Genomic DNA, 18,831 nt, shown 5'->3' on the forward strand with positions numbered 1-18,831 from the left:
AGAACATTCAAAGAATGACAACTACACCATAGACGCCTAGGGCGCACATTCCTAAAGTCTATGAATATTTAACTTAAACTCGTTCATTTCTTGACTTTCTTGTGAATGTAAAATATTGGCGGCAAAATTATAATTTCCCTAACTGTTTTGTCCCAGAAAACAGATTTTATTAAAGACACAGAGGCGAGTATAGTTATGATTCAGTCAGAACACAAGCATGACAACTTCTACCATTAATGGGACTACAGGAACTTGAGGACAAAAATGTAAAAAGCCATTTAGTGATCCCAAATCCTGGGACTCACTAAATCACAGGATTTGCAACCTCTAAATGGCTTTTAGGAATGTACAAAATAACTTTTGTGATTTGATAACAAGGTTGTGGAATCAGAAAATGGTTTTAGAAGGTCATAACAAATTACTATATGGAAGCAGTGTGTTTAGGGTGTACCTTCATAATAGTGATTTGTTGTGTTATGTATCAGTGTTTTGCAATAGAAATCCGTTCACAAAGCATTGGAATTTTACTGACTCCCCACATGGAGTCAAATGGAAGGGGTCCCCTTGGCCCCTTGCCCCTCTATGAGTGCAAAATTAAAGTTTGTTGCACAGTACGCCATGGTCCAGGGGAACACTGTCTATTCTCAAACAAACCTTTAAGCAGTTTAAAATGTCATTCTTTTCAAGCGCAGTCCTGTTTCCTCTGAGGAAAACAGGCTACATTTTTAAAATAAATATTTAAAAAGCAGTCACAGACATGGGGTTTTGCTGACTGCCTCAGGCCACCATCCCTGTGATGGTCACCAATTGTAGTGAGTCGCCATTTGCAATCTTCCTTATGAGTACTGCTGAGGTGGTTCGGAATGTGACCCACTAAAATTTAGCATTTTGTGAACTGACCTCTTAGTACATAGCTCAGTTTGCAACATTCCATAATGGCTCCTAACCACCCCTTGCGGACGCCCATGGTCACCACCTTAGCACCAGATCTACAAGATGACACGCCAGCAAACAAGTTCAAGAAGATGTCAAACAAGACTCCTGGAGATGGGCAGTGTCGAGCAACAGCACTTCAACAACACACTTACCAAAGGCGGCTCCTCCGCCTTAGCGTCGACCCACTGCTCGTTGAGTAGTGCAAAATAAAAATAAAATGATAATAACAAGAAGTTATTATCATTTTATTTTTCTTTGCAGGACTCTGACTCAAGCCAGGTCGGGAGGGTGGAGCTAGGCTCCCCACCATCAGAGGGAGCAGGAGTGGTTTGCTCTCCCTCCCTAAGTGCCCATGATGGTTTGGTCAGCCCTCTGGGGCTGTCCAAACAGTCATGTGCACTTGGCATGTTCTCCACTCGGTTGTGCTGTACAGCCCAATCGAGAACATGCCCAGCCTCCCAGTTACTGCTTGAGCAGCCGTTTCGGCTACTCAGACCAATCACAATGGTGCTCCAGCAGCGTCGTGATTGGCTGGTAGAGTCTGGAAGGCTGTGTGCTTCCAGTGCTCTGTGACGACTGAGGAGAGATGTGTGGCAGCGGCCAAGAAGGTAAGTTAATTTTTTATTTTTATATCATGCACCCTCCCCCGGCTCACCACCCCCTACAGAAACAGCCGCCACTGACAATGACAAGGGGATATCACCCCTTTGTCTCATGCAGAAGTTGTCCTCTACCTTTGAAAAGGAAGATCAGAGCCCAGCAAAAACAGAGGAAGGCACACCTGCACCCGATCCCAATATGAATCCTTGCTATGCCATTAGCCCTGCAGTGCAAAGTCCTGTAACTCCTACAAATTCCTAAAGATTCCAATCAGAAAGTAACATTGACAAGACACCTGTTCACAGTTGATATAGCACCCACCCTTGCAGAATTAGACTTGTTCTCCATCTACTTTGCATCTGGCAGTGATGCCCAACACGCACCAAATGTATAGCCTTCCATCATAATTTATACAGGACACATGTACTCCTACCTAGCAAAGCCCAGTTTGAGTAGTAGAAGGATTACTTTGAGATGATTCCTATTGCACAGGTGACAAGGAGAGAAACAGAAAACTTGCTGAGAAGTGCCAAGACCGCTGTGAGCAGCTAAGATCTGTAAAGTAAAGTAGAGGTTTACTGAAACAATCTCCTCTCTCCAATCCATTCAACCCTCTATTCCATATTGGGAAATTCTTAGACAACAGGATAGTGCAAAGGAGTCCACATATCTCACTTCAAAGATTTCCCCATACTGCAAAGACCTTGAATTTAGGTTTTCAGAAGCACTGAGGGCCATATTTACAATACCCCTGCTGCCCTCTTACGCCACCGGAGCATACCTTTTGTGACGCTCCGGAGGCGCAGTGTGCTTGCCCATATTTACAAGGCGACGTAAAGCCACCCTGCATGGCTTTCCATGGCCTTGTAAATATGGAGTTAGGCTTTGCCTTTCTCTGTGTGCAAGGAGCGTTCCGTGGGTGTTGCTGTGGGTGCTCCTATGCAACACCCATTCTTTTTTACACTGCCCAAGATCTACAACATAGTGTAAATCTGGGGCAGCGCTAAAACTAACGCCTTCCCAAAGCAGGCGTAACGAGGAGAAATATTTACATTTCTACTCGTTTTTTCCTCTTTCTACGTGTGCCGCATTCTGCAGCACACACAGAACGAGGAAAACACCTCCTTTGATTGTTTTTTGTGCAGGAAGGTGTCCCATGGTGCAAGGGTGCCTGCATTGGGGTTTGGTTGCAGTTTGTTCACCGGTGCTGGCAGAAAGGACAAGAATGCACTGTATGTTGTAGCTACAGGTCAGTTCTGCCCTTTTATTTTGATGTAGGGCAGCGCAGCCAGAATGTTTGCGGTGCTGCTCTTCACCAAAAGTTTGTAAATATGCCCCTGAGTGTCAAAGCATCGATATAGGAACTCTGCTCCAGAAAGTGGGGCAATCAATACCTCTAGAGAGAGTGTGGGAGAGACTGCATTTTCAGCAGATCAATGTTTCCAGCTGAAGCTTGACAAAACTGAACACAGAAATTGTTATATAGATTCTCAACTTCAGCATGTACAAAAACATTAACCAAGGGCTTTATTTCTGAGAACTGCATAGTCAAGCACATGGATCACAAGTAAGTGTGAGCGTTGTTAACTGATGTGATGGTATGAACCCCTGCTGGCCTTCTTGTATATGGTCCCCCAAACACCTTACTCAACTTCTCTGTTAAGATCTTTCCATCGATAAGGAAAACAGGGTCCTTGTTTTTTTTTATATTAAAAAGCAGTCACAGACATGAGGGTATTAGGACTGCCTCAGGCCACGATCCCTTTGATGGTCACCAATCGTAGTGAGTCGCCGTTTGCGATGTACCTCATGAGTACTGCTGAGTTAGGTCAGAATGTGACCCTCTACAATGGGACATTTTGTGAACCAGCCTCTTTGCACATAGGTCAGTTCACAAAATTCCATAATGGTCGTAAAAATACTAGATACAATTTGCGACCAGTATTTTGCAACTGGTGTTTTATACAACTGGCCCTACAACTGCAAAACACAATTCACAGCCGCGAACACTGGAAGTATTGTTCTTCTAAAGCAAAAACAAATGCAACATACTCACACCACAGTGCCAGGACAGACAATAGCATATACCTTGTTTATCCACAAACACACGTACGCACACATACATGTGCACCCGGCGTGTGCGCATGACAAATGGAAGGCAGCTGCAAGATGCAACCATCACCTGGCTGAGTCCTGAAGAACAAAATAATATTGATCAGGCAGAAGACGCACGGATTCCCGCAAAATATTGTAAACATTGTGTGTCACAACTAAGAGGCGGGTTTTTGTACCTGGTTTATCGCGACGGAATGGCAAGGAGAGGAAACCACAGCAGAGGTAAATATCTTGTTAAAAACATTTCAAATCTTGGAAAAATGTAGAGCACAGACTTTGAATACCTTCAGAGGAATGCCATCAGAGGCTGCAGCTTTGCCATTTGATTGGCTCAGGAAGGCATCAGACGAACCCCCACACTGCAAGCATTCAGGAAGAGCCTCAAGACCTGGCTCTTCGGATGAGCCGGAGCTGCCCAAAATCCCCCCCCCCCCCCAGCGCCTTGAGACCCTCACGGGTGAGTAGTGCACTCCACAAATCCCTGATTGGTTGAAGGCCCCTCTAATTTCTGCTTCTGTGATTCATATTGGGCTTTCTCTCATCCTCTCCCCTAAAACAGACAGGCCCAAAATTCTCAGATCGAGAACTAACAAACCATTCCACAGGGAACTTAATCTTCGTCATAGAACCTTGAGTTTTACATCTATCAATTTATTGTCCTATTTGCGACAGACCTTTGTCCATCGCTTGGGGAATGTCTGATCTCACTGGTAAGGACAGGTCTTTCTGAGAGAGGAAGTGCACACAGTTTTTCCTAAAACACTTCTCGGAGAAGTTTTAAAACAAACACACATTCTCCTAGGTTTTGAACTTCCAAAGAGACAATCAGCTGGAACTCTATGTGCCCTCTGCATTTCTTGTCCACAGGGTCATCGTCGGGGACTAGAGTAGTTTCAGTCAGATCTGCCATAAATAATGTTTTTTACATGACTCTTAATTTTTTGTGACCTCCATGAATATTAAACTGTAGCCCTCTGATCAATTCTCTAGAGCTTTGACTTTGTCTTTCACAATCTTATATCAGTTCTATTTTGTTGAGATTCAAGTTCATGTTGCTTAATTTGTTTACACAGTCATACCGGATTCTTTCAAACAACTGCAAGTTCTTCTGTAAACACTTTTACCTTGTTATCGTGATCTACAAGTGAATCTTGAACCCAGTAAAGCTCTGCTTCATCAGTCCAAAGCCTGCCTTGATGTCATCCCCCATCTTTATTAGCATCTCTCTAATTGAGGCCTCTGGGTGACTCTCCTTATTAAATTCTAGGCCAGGGGGATGTTGGAATTGACTAAAGAGCTAGAAGAACTCAAGCCTGGATTCTCACACGGGTTCCACTATTATCCACTAAAACCAACCGATGGCTAGGAATTGTAGATGACTTTCTGGAGCACAATTGTTCAGTTTGGAAGATCATGTATCAGGCTTCTCGGATAGAGTTTGTAATTCTTTTGGCATTTAAGGTGTAGAATTTTACTATTTTTAGTGCTAATGTTTCCATTGGGTTGGAAAGCTTGATATGGGTTAAACCCATTACCTTCTCTGGGAATCTCAAGGAGAAGGGAAGAGGTTTTTTCTTTTGTGCTTGTTATCATTAAAAGGACCTTAGTTGTGCTTTGTTTGGATGCTACCTTTGTCTCTTTTATTCAAAAGTTATTTTACTTACATAGATTGCGTAGGGCGATGTGTTGAGTCGTAATGCCCTTCTTATTATCTATGGAGAGAGTTCCCTATGGAGAGAGTTCCCTGATCCACTGTAACTGGGGGAGAGATCCTAACTAGGTCTCTCTGAGATGAATCAGCTTTAAGAGCTCTCTCATCAGCCCTTTCCAGGGTAGAATGTGTTGAATCCGAGTGGACATTTCACCCCTACTGCTCTCCAGAGAGTTAGTCCAGATATGTACCCAATTCATTTTCAGTGGCTGCCGGCACGGATCGGGGTGGCGGGGCGGGGGGTCCTAGGGGAATGTAAATAAATCAATAAAACTTACCTTATTGCCACCGCGTCTCTCCAGTCTCTCCTCTGCATCAAGACTTGGCCGAAACAGGAACCAGGAAGCACCCAGGCACCCCTGACCAATCGCAACGCTGCAGCATTGTGATTGCTCAGCCAGGGAATGTGGGCCTGGCCATGCAGGCTGGAATGCAGCCTCCGTGTAGAACATGCAAAGTGAATGTTTGGCTGCCCCAGAGGACCAGCCAAGTATTCATGCACACTCGAAGTGGGCAAAGCACTCCTCCCCTGCCCTGCTTTGAAAGCAGAGCGGCCCCGCCCGCACCGGCCGCGAAGCAGCAGGAACAAATAAAATGATAATAACATTTAGTTATTATCCTTTTATCTTTCCTTTAGTTACACTGCTTAAAAGCAGTAGGGCAACGCTCCTTGGCCTTAGTGGAGGAGCCCCCACTGTATCATTTCCCTTTTTGACTGCAGTGGCCCCGCTTTGTGTTTAGGAACTGGGTACAGAGCAGACTCTCTCAATCTTGACTTGACTCGTAAATCTCACTCCTGGGTGATTCTGAGCTTCAATTTAGAGGTCCTTTAGATACTTCTCAGTCTGGGCTTCTAGTTTAACTTCCTCCAACCTCAGCTTTTTCTCCATATACAGAGATTATACCCCAACAAGGGGCTTAGTTCATTCATGAATCTATCTTCAAAGGGTTTGACAGAACTTTCATGGTTGGAATGGCCTCAGTTGAAATAGAGTGAATAACTACTTGACAAAATAGACTGGTAAAGAAAAAATTCCAAAGTCGAGTAAGCCAAATATGATATCAACATAGAAAAGAAGTTTCTATCCGCGATGTACTCAATGCTTGACCATAATGAGGCATATTGGAGCAAGCGCACTAATTGGGAGGTGGAATCTGGGCTCCCTAAGGAGATGAGTATGTGTCCATGGCACACTTTATGTTTCATAGAGAATTAAAACAAGCATTTAAAAAAAAAAGGAATTCACTTCTTTGTCCTTCCTCACTCTATTACTCTCCAGATAAGCTATCTAGTATTGCCTCCTTCTGTCATATGTCGCCATTTTGTGAATGTTTCTCAGCTTTTTAGGATAAGGTGAGTGACTAAATGGAATGCCTTAGACAGCAGAATAAGGGCAAGAATGCTTTTGATTTTTGGGACCAAAGAGACATTTGTAATACAGACAGAACTTATGTAGATATTTTACTATATCCTAATAGTTGAAATGCAGATAATGTGATCTTAGATAACTGATATGCCACCATCTTTGTCTATGTGGTAGACTGATGTATGAAAAACAGTGCACCTTGAGCTCAAAGTAGATGAAGACCCTTGTAATCTGAGAGATTAAGAACCTCTAAATAATTGTCTACCAATCTGCAGGAGAGTCGGGTAACCTGTAGAAGAAAACCGGATGTTGAATGTTCCACAGCACATATTTCATGCTGGCTGAGGGAGTGCAGCAGCCTGCACCTCCCTGAGTGACACAAATGCTTCCTTTGTGTGCCGTATCTTGGGCTTTCATGAAACGTGTGAAACACTGGAGATGAAACAAACCCAAATTCATAAAGTCTGTTCTTCAGCCAAACCTTGGCAAAAATGTACCTGCTGCTGTGCTTTTACAGATAAGCCAGAGGGGTGGGGGTAACAAGGACAGAGCAGGTGCAGAGATCTGAGGGGCAAGCTGTAGATGCAGTAGACAGCAAGAAAACACTGGCACTCTCATGGAGTGTTGCATGAAAAACAAAACAAGTTCCTTCCCTAATGTGAGCGTGGAAGGAGAAAAGTCATCCAATCAAAGGGTGGGTAAAAAGCTAGGCTTCAGGAGGGGAAACATCCATTACAACGCAGTCATTATAACGACCTACCTTTACAACATAACTGTTACAACGCAACTGCCTTTACATCTCATGCCATTACAATGCATGCCATTACAACGCATGCCATTACAACGCATGTCACTACAATGCATGCCTTTACAACGCATACCATTACAACACATGCCATTACAACGTATTATAAGATAAGTAATGGAGATTTTTTAGTCTTAGGGTGGGTACAGGTTTTGGGGTACATGGGAATAGTAATTTTACCCCTACACTATCCAACAATTTCCCTACTGATGCACTCACTAGAGTGGGAATAGTAATTTGTATCCCTACACTATCCAACACGTACCCAACTGTTGCCCCAAACGTTTTATGCATTGTAATGATATGCGTTGTAATGGTATGCGTTGTAATAGAATGCATTGTAATGGTAGTTTTTAAAAATGCGTTGTAATGGCATGTGTTGTAAAAACATGCAATGTAACGGTAGTTGCGATGTAAAGACTGTGTTGTAAAAGCATGTGTTGTAATTGCATGCGTTGTAACGTCATATATTCTTCAGGAGATGAACAAGTGCAAGAAGAGGAAGGACAGTTACTGAATAACAAACAAGTAAATGAGATTGACAAAAAGCCATCAAATGATAAGCAATGTGCTGAACCAAAGCACATCTTATTGTACATAATAGGCCTTCGACATTTGGGCTGGGGTTTTCTTCCTAATTACCAAGGAGTTTCTCTGTGAAGCCGTCATCGTGCTCAGATGTTACGTTATGGTTCAGTTAGTATTTTAACAAAACAAACAATGTCAGGGGCAAATTCACAAATCATCGCAGGTGCTCGACCTCAGTGGGCCATGACATAGAAATGCTAATTTTGTGCTGGCAACAGATTTCCCAACATCCCCATACCACCCACCACCCTCCCTCCCTCACCTTCACATAGGGACATTATAGATGCACAATCTTTAAGTTTGCTCAAAGTACTTAAGTTGGTGGCGGCTGGGACGCCACCGTTAGGCGCAACAATCGAAGATATTGAGGGCAAGTCAATTCCCAGAATTCCTGTGAGAGTAGTTACACATAGGGACCCCAGAGATCCCCGAATGCAACTCCATTCACAGCCACGGACATTGTAATCTTTTCCATTCCCAGAATATGTCATAGCTTGTGTAACCATTTTGTGTGTTTGGGAAATTGTGGCTAACCCCAGTGGCTGAGAATATTTTGAATGGCAGCTCCTAATGCCATGCCTATCTGTCGCCCGTGCCTGGATTTCAAGGGATATGTGAGCGGATTTGGGAGGCCTAATAGTATGTATGCAGGGAAGCGTGGTAGTTGGGTGTCCAGGTGACCATATATGTCATCTAGTACTTGTGACCAATACTGTTGGAGCTGATGGTAGTCCTAGAAAATGTGCGTCAAAGTCTCCCGCCCACCACATCCATGCCAGCAGTCATCACTTTGTGTAGGCTTAATCTTGTGAAGTCTTACCGGAGTGTAGTACAAATATGTAGCGACGTTTGTGAGGGTTTCAGTGACAGCATTGCTGGTAGCTGTGTGGCACGCTCTGTGCGATAACCCTCCCCATTCCTTGGCACTCAGTGTCCTCCCTAACTCCGCTTCCCATCTGGCCTGTCCTGCATTGTGTGTATGTTTGTTAATTTGAATCAGAAGTGCATACAGTTTGGATATGAGGCCTTTATCCGAGGTCTTGGCTAGGAGCCATTTCTCGTACTGAGAAAGGTGCCATTGCGCAGTTGGTTTATTTTGCGGATGTGCAATCCAGTGTCTAAGTTGTAGATAGTGTATTCTCTCCGGCTCCCGGAGCCGTAATTCTTCGCGCATCAGGGGGAAGGGAGCATCCCCTCAGTGTCAAAGAAGTGACCAATGGAGCGGCAGGTCGACTGCCGCCATTCCGCGAATCTTTCTGCCCCCATCCCCGGGCAGAAGTCTGGGTTGACAAAAAAGGGGGGTCATCAGGGACGGTAAGGTGGTCAACCCGTGTTTAATGCTAGTCTGATCCTAGGCTATCATAGTAGCACGAGTTATCGATTACCGGTATAGGTTTTGTGGCCTATGCCCTTTCTCAGAAATGGGACTTTCCATAGTGATAATCCGGCCACTGCTCTGTCTTGAAAGAGGCAGTGCTTCTCAGACTCAGATTGCCCCCACTCGACTAGATAGCTGCGTGGCCTGGGAGTACAGATGAAGGTCCGGAACTACCAGACCCTCATCTTTGGGAGGGAGATAGCTCAAGGCCTTTCTCAAGTGTGGCTTCATACCTTGCCAAATGAACTGTGATAATTTGGTTTGCAGTTTGGCTATCATGCCAGGCTGCGGCAGCAGGCAGAGCGCCTGGAAAAGGTAAAGTATCCTGGGAAAGATAGTCATTTTGATTGCCGCTATCCTCCCTAGCCAGGAGATCCTTCCTTCCTAAATCATTATGAATTTGCCTAAGCAGTGTTTGATAGTTGTTAGCAGCCATTGCCTGGTTAGTGGTAGCAAGGTGGATCCCCAAATAGGGGACCGACTCCGCGGCCCATTGTATAGGGTATTGATTTGCGAGCTGTTCCACCAGCTGAGTCGGTAGGGAAAGACTAAGTGCCTGCAACTTCCCTGCTTTGATCTTAAAGCCCGAGGCAGCCCCAAAGGCCTCGAGTTCTCCCAAGAAGGCCGGCAGAGATGTGGCTGGTCTTTCCAATGTTACTAGCACGTCATCAACATACAGATTAATGGCGAACGCCTCCAAACGGCACCCCAGCGATCTCTGGGTGGTCGTGTATTCTCAGGGCCATTGGCTCCATGTAGAGAGCCAAAAGTAGGGGGGACTGGGGGCATCCCTGGCGAGTGACCCTGTTGATGGAAAAAGGCGTAGATGTATGACCATTGAGTCACTGTGAGTGCATGATAACAGTTAAGAATTTGTGTCCTGCACTTTTTCCCAAACCCAAAATGTATAAGGATCTGTTCAAGGTAAGGACAGTAAACCCTGTCAAAGGTCTTTTTTGCATCGATAGCTAGTAGCATGTACCCCCCTGAGCCCAGGTAGCCTTCTCTATGATATGCAGGATGTGTTTACGGGTTATTAGTGGTTTGTCTAGGTCCACTATTAAGGGCATATGTGGGTTAAGTCTGTATGCTAGGATACTCGTAAATAGTTTCAGGTCTACATTCAGGAGGGAGATAGGTCCATACGAGCCAGATAGCGATTTGTCTTTGACCGACTTAGCGAGGACTATTATTGAGACTGCTAACATCGAGACAGATAATGCCCCGAGGTCCGCAAAATAATTGAATAGTTGTGTCAGGATTGGGGCTAAAACAGGACAAAATGTTTTGTAAGAGGCTGAAGAGTAACCATCTGGGCCTGGTGACTTTGCAATCTTTTACCAGGAGATGACTGATATGACTTCCTCTATATAAATGTCTCCGTCCAAGGACACGGATTGGTCTTGAGTAAGGGGTGTTGTGCGCGACGATTGGAGGTATTGAGCTCCAACCATAGGGTCCAGTGTTTGATCAGAATAAAGACATGCATAGAAATCTTTGAAGGCATTCACTATTCCTTTTCATTTAATACTAAGGCGCCCGCTGCCGTGCGGATTGAGTGGATGCACTGTTCCTGCCTTTTGACGCGCATCGGGTTGGCTACGCACCAGCCGCATTTGTCCACCCACATAGTAAGAGTGTCTCGGGTGAAGAGCGGAATACTCCGCCATATCTATAGCTGCTAGCTGAGTGTGGGTATTGGAGAGTTGACGCCATACCCCTGGGACAACTGTGCGCTGATGTATGCATCCTAATTATTTGATTTGTATTGTAAAGGGTCCGCTTTGTTTTAGCGCGAGACTGCCATTTTGGGAGGAGGAAGCAGGTTAATGGGCTAGTTGTTAGATACATCCTGCATACTTAACCAGAAGCTGGCGCGAGCGCGCCGAAGGCACGCCTAAGGCAAGCCCGTCTGCGTCCGTCCGCGTACGGCCCGCGCACAGCACCAGCCCCCCTGCCCGTTTAGTTACAAAAGAGCCCAGACTCTGGGTCTGGGCTCGGGACGGAAACGGGACGGAAACTGCTTTAACAACCGTGCTGGAAAAACTTCGAATGCGAGCCGACAGCGGAAATTCCTCAGTATTAGTACTGTTAGATATGTCGGCCGCATTCGACACGGTCAGCCATGTCGTACTGTTGTCAAGACTGAAAGGTTTAGGGGTAAAGGGCTGCGCCCTGAAATGGATACATTCCTATCTGGCAGATCGACAACAGGCAGTCATGCTGACACCCTTTACCTCCCCCTGGTCTCCGGTTCGCTATGGAGTACCCCAGGGCTCGGCAATTAGCCCGATCCTTTTTAATGTCTACTTAGGCCCATTGATCCCTATCATTAAATCCTACGGGATCGAAGTGGTTAATTATGCGGACGACATCCAACTGCTGTTTTCCTTCGAAGGAAAGCATGCTGTCCCTATGAGCTCCTTTCAAGCATGTATGGGGTGGGTCTCAGACTGGTTGAAGGCCAACTCCTTACAGCTGCACGCTGGGAAAACAGAGTTACTGCACTGCCACGCTGCTAGAATATCTAACCTTCTTCTGGGCGAGTTTAGGCTCAGACCGGAGGATGCCCCCATAGGAGCCGCTAAAACAGTCCGCAATCTGGGGGTCATGGTGGACGAAGACCTCCAGATGCAAACCCAGGCCAACAAAACAATCAGCACCTGTCTCTCCTCGCTGAGAACTCTTCGCCAAATTCTTCCACTTTTACCAAGCGAGGCTAGACCCCTAGTGGTCCAGAGTGTAATTCTGAGTAGACTGAACTACTGTAACTCCTTGTACCTGGGTGGTCCCCAATACATTGTGCAGGGGCTACAAAGAGTCCAGTCCATGGCAGCTAAAATGGTACTGAAGCGATAGCGTGGCTCTTCTGTGATGCTGGCACTGAAGGACCTACACTGGCTGCCTGTTAAAGACGGAGTTAGCGTTAAGTCCCTGGTCATGGTCTACAAAGCATTACACAATATAGGCCCGCTACTTTTGCGAGAGCGATTCTCATGGTATGAACCAAAAAGACTCCTTCGCTCCACCAGCAAAGGCCTAGTATCCGTTGCCAGAATTAAACGAGCAAGGATGGGAGGTAGGGCCTTTGGCACAGCAGCCGCATGTCTCTGGAATAAGATCCCCCAAGAGCTGAGACTGGCCGAATCCTTGTTGGGCTTCAGGAGAGGCCTTAAGACTTGGCTATTTGCCAAGAATAGGTAGCTTTTTTTTTCTGACTAGTTGGCTGATCGTTCTACATGCTCTATATCATCTCTGTCTCTAAGCGCCAGGATACCCATTGGCTGACAGCCGCGCTATACAAGAGATCTATACAATACAATAGAATACTCTAATACCACACTGCACAGCTTAAATTTCATCAAGCACAATCCACGGTGCATTCGTATTCTACCTGACAAAACGCCTCTAAACAATTATAGGATATGTCCTGGATGTAGGATGAATCTACCGATGCATATCTCCCAACAGGTGAAATCTACACAGATCATACCTCAAGGTAAAAGAGGATGCGGGGAAAAAAATGACTTTAAGTGCTTATTACTGAATGTAAGATCCCTAGTGAAACATAGTGTTGAATGTGCATCTCTCATTGAGGATAAAGAGATTAAGATCGCCTTCATTGGGAGGAGCCTAGCACGCAACCAAGATGGCCGCGTAGGTGCGAGGCTCCCGAGGACCTCCGCAACCTCCTACATTTATCCTGAATTCATCCTGCCTCGATTGAGGGGACTGTGTTGGTGAGCCTGAGCTGAGGTGGTACCCGTTTTCCGTTCTCGAATCGGACCTCGGGTGCCGGAGTGAGCACCGATTGAAGTTTGCGGCCTTCTTCTCGCCGAACCCCGGATTTGCGTTGGGGGGTGACACAGTGGCAAAGTGAACAACAACGGCGGGCCGGGCCTGGCGAGTCGCGTACCCCGCACTTTCGCTTTCGCTTTCGCACCGTCTCTGCAAGTGAGATCGCGGATCCTTTTGTGTTGGTGTGGCCTCGCTGGGGGACCCTGCCTGCCTGCCGGCTGTGACCCACCCCGCTGATCTGGGGTGGCCCCCCCGGAGCTCGTGGCCCTGATTGCCTGCCCTCTACGGCGTTGCTGGTGCGATTGTGGGACCAGCGGCGATGGCCACGAAACAAGATGGGGATCGGTCAAAGACCAAGTCGACCCGGCGTGGCACCGTCCATCAGGCCAACAGCATGGACCGCTATACCCTCCAGAGGGGATCTCCCGGCGGACCGCACAAGTCCCCTGAGGCCCCTTCTGATGCCCTGGACTTGCCCGCGGATCTGACTCTCCACGACGTCATGGGCGCCATTTCCGAGATGAAGGCTTCGGTGGGCCAGCGGTTCGACACCCTGGCACAGAAGATCGACGCGGTCCTTGTGGATGTTGGCCTGGTGAGGGCCGATCTTTCCAAGACCAACGATCGAGTTGATTCTTTGGCCCAAACCGCATCGGGCCTTACGACTGAGGTGGCGGCACTACAACTGGTGGTACGCCGGCTAAGTCAGGCGAGCGCACTTATGGATCGGCGCCTTGAGGATTCCGAGAGTCGGGCCCGGAGGAATAACATCCGCATCATCGGAGTACCCGAGGGACGGGAGGAAGCGGCGGCGGATCTATTTGTGGAGGACCTGATCGCTACCCATCTCCAGCCTCGGGGACTGAGTAAATTTTTTGCTGTGGAGAGGGCCCACAGGGTTCCCGGGGAAAGGCGGAAGGTCGGAGCCCCTCCGCGACCTCTCATTGCCCGGATTTTTAACTTTCGGGACAGAGACGCGATCCTGCAAGCTTCCAGACTACATGGGCCGGTTAAGCTGGAAAATATGGAGGTGAACTTTTACCCTGATTTCACCCAAGCGGTCCAGAAGCAAAGACTGAGCTTCCTGGGCGTCAAACGCCGACTCCGGGACCTGAACTTAAAGTACGCCATGCTCTTCCCGGCCAAGCTGCGAGTGGAGGTGGATGGTCGCACGCACTTTTTTGATCGTCCCGAAGCTGCCGGGGACTGGCTGGATACTCTGTCTGGGGATCGTGATCGTTATGGCGGGGGGGGGGCGGCGGGAGGAGACGGCCCGCTGGATCGGGACTGAGGGGTCAATATTGGGCCTCACTCTGGACGAATACGATGCTACTTTCGATCAAGCGTCTGTCTTTGTACATTCCCCTCCCATGGAGGTTGTGTGGGGTCTAGAAGGGGTACTCTTTCCTCCTCTAGGGGGTCTAGCTAGTTTCATTCTATAGGGGCGACAGGCACACTGCAAGTTGGGGGGGCTGTCCGGGCTCATGCAGGGGTGCAGGGAGGGGGGAGTTTTGTTGGAGTGGGTGGGTTGAGGTGGGGTGTTGTTCGTTTACACCACAAGGCAAACGTATCATTGTGTTATCTCTATAGTGCTCTCTGGGGGACGAGTGATGACTTCTGTTTATGATGGGGGGTAGGGGACTGAGTTTGTTGTCCTGGAATGTTAATGGACTGGGGGACAGGATAAAACGAGGTGTGGTCCTGCAGTTCTTGAAGCGAATTTCGCCCGATATAGTTTTTCTGCAGGAGACGCACCTCATTGGCAACTCCTTTTGCGCTATGAATCGACGGGGCTACCGCCTTGTGGCCCATTCGGGCTTCACGTCTGGTTCAAGGGGTGTGGGCATTATGGTTAAAAACTCGCTCCCGTTGGAGATTGATGAGGTGCGCCATGACGATAGGGGACGTTACACGGTTTTGGTGGGCAGACTGGAGGGCAGAGTGGTTGTTTTTGTGTCAGTATATGTCCCACCGGGGCTGCAGACGACCACCTTTGCGGACCTGGGGCGCCTCCTCCTTGGCCTTCCGGAGGGGATTCTAGTGATGGGGGGGGATTTTAATGCTGTAGTTTCCGGAACTGTGGATCGTCACCCCCCTAGGGATCTCCCCCGGGCCCAAGCGTGGTTATCTGGTCTCTTGGATACCCTGGGGCTGGTGGATTGTTGGCGTTTAAAACATCCCACGCAGCTACAGTACACCTTCCATTCAGGGGCTCATGGTAGTCTCTCACGACTAGATTATGTTCTGGTCCCAGCGGCTTATGTGGGGAGGGTGGGAGAGGTGCGCCATTTGGCACGGGGTATTTCGGACCACTCCCCGCTCTTATTGCACTTTGATATTTTGCCGAGGGGAGAGGGTAGAGTGGTCCCGATCAATCCCTGGTACCTGCGTGACCCCACTATTCGCGCAGAGCTGATTAAATCCCTTAAGCGCTATTTTGACGAGAATGTGGGGTCTGTGTCATCGGCGGTCTCACTTTGGGAGGCGTTCAAGACAGTACTCCGAGGAGAGGCCCTGTCCCTTATTTCCCACTCCCGGAGGCGCGAGCGGGAGGAGGTGACCCGTGTTGAAGCTGAGATAACCGAGTTGGAGGGTGATTTAGAATGTGGGGTGACGGATGACAAATTACATGTTCTCCAACTCAAGCAAGCGGCCTATAAGGCCCTCGTCAATGAGGCGGCCAGGGGCCTCAGTAGAGAGCAACAGGGGAGACTGTATGATGTGGGTGATAAGGCTGGTAAATTGATTGCGTGGCTGGATAAAAAAGAGAGAGCGAGTCGAGTTGTCCCGTTGATTGAGAAAACGAATGGTGTGTGTGTCACTGAACCGGAGGAAATTGTCTCCTGCTTCGCGGACTGTTTCCGTGGGGTGTATTCCCCAGTGTCTTCCTGCTCTGAAGAGGATTCCCATGCCCTGCTCAGAGATATTGCGCTGCCTTCCCTTTCGGAGGAGGACAGAGTGTTGTTGGACGCCGCTCCAACCTCCGAAGAAATTGCCCTCGCCATACGCTCGGTCGCTTCCGGCAAGGCCATGGGTCCTAATGGTCTTCCCATCGAGTTGTATAAGCTGCGACCGGATACGCTGGCGCCGCATCTCTGTGCTATGTTCCTTGCGGCCCACTCGGTGGGTTCCCTCCCGCTAGACCAGCGTCTGGCTACCATCGTGGTTATCCACAAGGAGGGGAGGCCACGGGACCGGGTCACATCCTATCGACCCATTTCGTTATTGAATGCGGAGCCCAAAATTCTCGCCAAGGTTTTGGCCAATCGGCTGGTCGGCGTGGTGTGTGACTTGGTCCACCAGGACCAGTCCGGCTTTATTCCCCATCGTAACACAGCGCTTAACCTGCGGCGTTTGCATGGGGTGCTCGCACATGTCCCGTTCATACGGGAGCCGGCCATCTTGGCATCCTTGGACGCCACTATGGCGTTTGACACACTTGAATGGCCATATATTTGGGCGACGCTCGCGAAATTTGGGTTTGGCCCAGGGTTTATCAGCTGGGTTAAATTGTTGTACTCTGGCCCACTGGCGCAGGTGGTTGTGAACGGTAGAGTGTCGGCTCCGTTTGAGTTGGGCAGGGGCACGCGGCAGGGCTGCCCGTTATCGCCGCTCCTTTTTGCGCTTGCCTTGGAGCCCCTGGCGGAGTGGCTGCGGTGGGAACCTTCTATTCGTGGTCTCCGCTGGACCCCCGAGTATGAGGACCGCGTGTTTCTTTACGCTGACGATATTCTCCTGTACCTGGCTTCCCCACGTAAATCACTGATAGTACTGGTTGATGTATTGCAATCATTTGGCCGTAACTCCGGCCTTGTCATCAACTGGGCTAAATCGTGCGTGTATGTTCTCTCTGGGGAGGCCCCTATCCTTCCGCGGGGCTGTCCTATCCAGATCGCCCCGCAGGGATTTCGGTACCTGGGTATCTTCATCACCCTGGACGCGGAGGCCCGGTATGATCGAAACCTGCTTCCCCCCCTCCAGCGCCTGAAGGAGGATGTCGCGCGTTGGCGGCATTTGCCGCTCTCGCCGCTCGGCCGGGCGGCATTGTTTAAGATGATGTCGCCTCCGCGTTTCCTATACGCTCTGCAGAATACAATGGACCTCGTCCCAGCGCGCTACTTCCGCGAGGTGGAGAGTTTGCAACGCCGCCTGTTCTGGGACGGGAGACCGCGTATCGCCCTGGCGAAGCTGACGCTCCCGTGGTATGACGGGGGGATTGCCCTCCCGGATATTAAACGGTATTATTGGGCCTCCCAGCTGGCTGCGATCAATCACGGCCTATACGGGCCCGCCCTAAACCCGGCCTTTGAAATGGATAAGATGCTACTGCCGGGTGGTGACTATAATCGAGCGCTCTACTCCAGCTCGCTCGACGCGCGTCTGACGGGCCCCACGCGTGTTATGGTACGAGTGTGGCACGCGGCTAATGTAGCGATGGGGTGGAAGGATCGTTTGACCCGGGCGTCACCACTGTACGCATCTGAGCAGTTGGGCTCCCTGTGGACCTCGAAGGGCTTCGAGAAGTGGGACATGATAGGCATCAGCAGGGTAGGGGATCTCTGGACGAGGGGGGGATTCAAAACGTTCGAGATGCTGCAGACGGAATTCCAGTTGCAAGACAGGGAGTACTTTCGGTATATGCAGATCCGTCATGCACTATGCTCCGCCTTCCCCGACGTCGCCTCCATCCCGGAGTACTCCCCTCTGGAGGATAGAGTGCTGGATGGACATGTACCGGAAAGCACGATCTCGTTAATCTATAAAAAACTGATTAATGACCGCTCGGGATTGTTGCTTGATCTTCGCGAGGCTTGGGTTGCCGATGGATTGGAGCTGGACGACGAGGACTGGGTCTCTGCGGTGGCCTCCCCGAAAGAGGTGGCCATACCGGCCCGCCTTCGCTTCGTCCAGCTCAAGATACTCCATAGGGTCTACATAACGGGGCCAAGGCTATTGCGTATGGGCTATGCTGTGGACGGGTTGTGTAAGCGTGGGTGTGGTTCTTTGGGGACCTTTCTTCATATTTTGTGGGATTGCCCAGAGGTGGAGCGATTCTGGCGTGGTGTGCATGAGGTCCTGCGGGTGGTTACGCGTGTGCCGCTGCTGCCCGAAGCGAGGAGATGCCTGTTGAACGTGTGGGAACCAACCGACTATTCGGCGCCACAGACGTGGTGGGTGACTCTGGGATATATGGTGGCCAAGCGCGATATTGCTCAACTGTGGGATTCCCAGAGGTCCCCGACTGTTTCGGCCTGGAAGGAAAATATGGACTGGTGCATGTTTCGGGAAAAGGTGGTGTATGTAGCGAGAGGTAAGCCTGGGACATGGGTGAAAGTATGGGGCCCTTGAACACCTATCGCGGGGGAATCTGTGCCCCGCCGTTATTGCCCGATCCATCGCCTGCCCCGTCCCCTTAGCCGGTTTAGCTCTCCGGTACCGGGCACTGAGTCCACCCAGTCCCTGTTCTGACCTTCTCCCCCCCCTTGATACTCCTATGGATTGGTAGGGTCCCCCTTCTAGGGGAGCACATGCT

This window comes from Triturus cristatus, chromosome 9 (assembly GCF_964204655.1).
Source record: "Triturus cristatus chromosome 9, aTriCri1.1, whole genome shotgun sequence".
Lineage (NCBI taxonomy): Eukaryota > Metazoa > Chordata > Amphibia > Caudata > Salamandridae > Triturus > Triturus cristatus.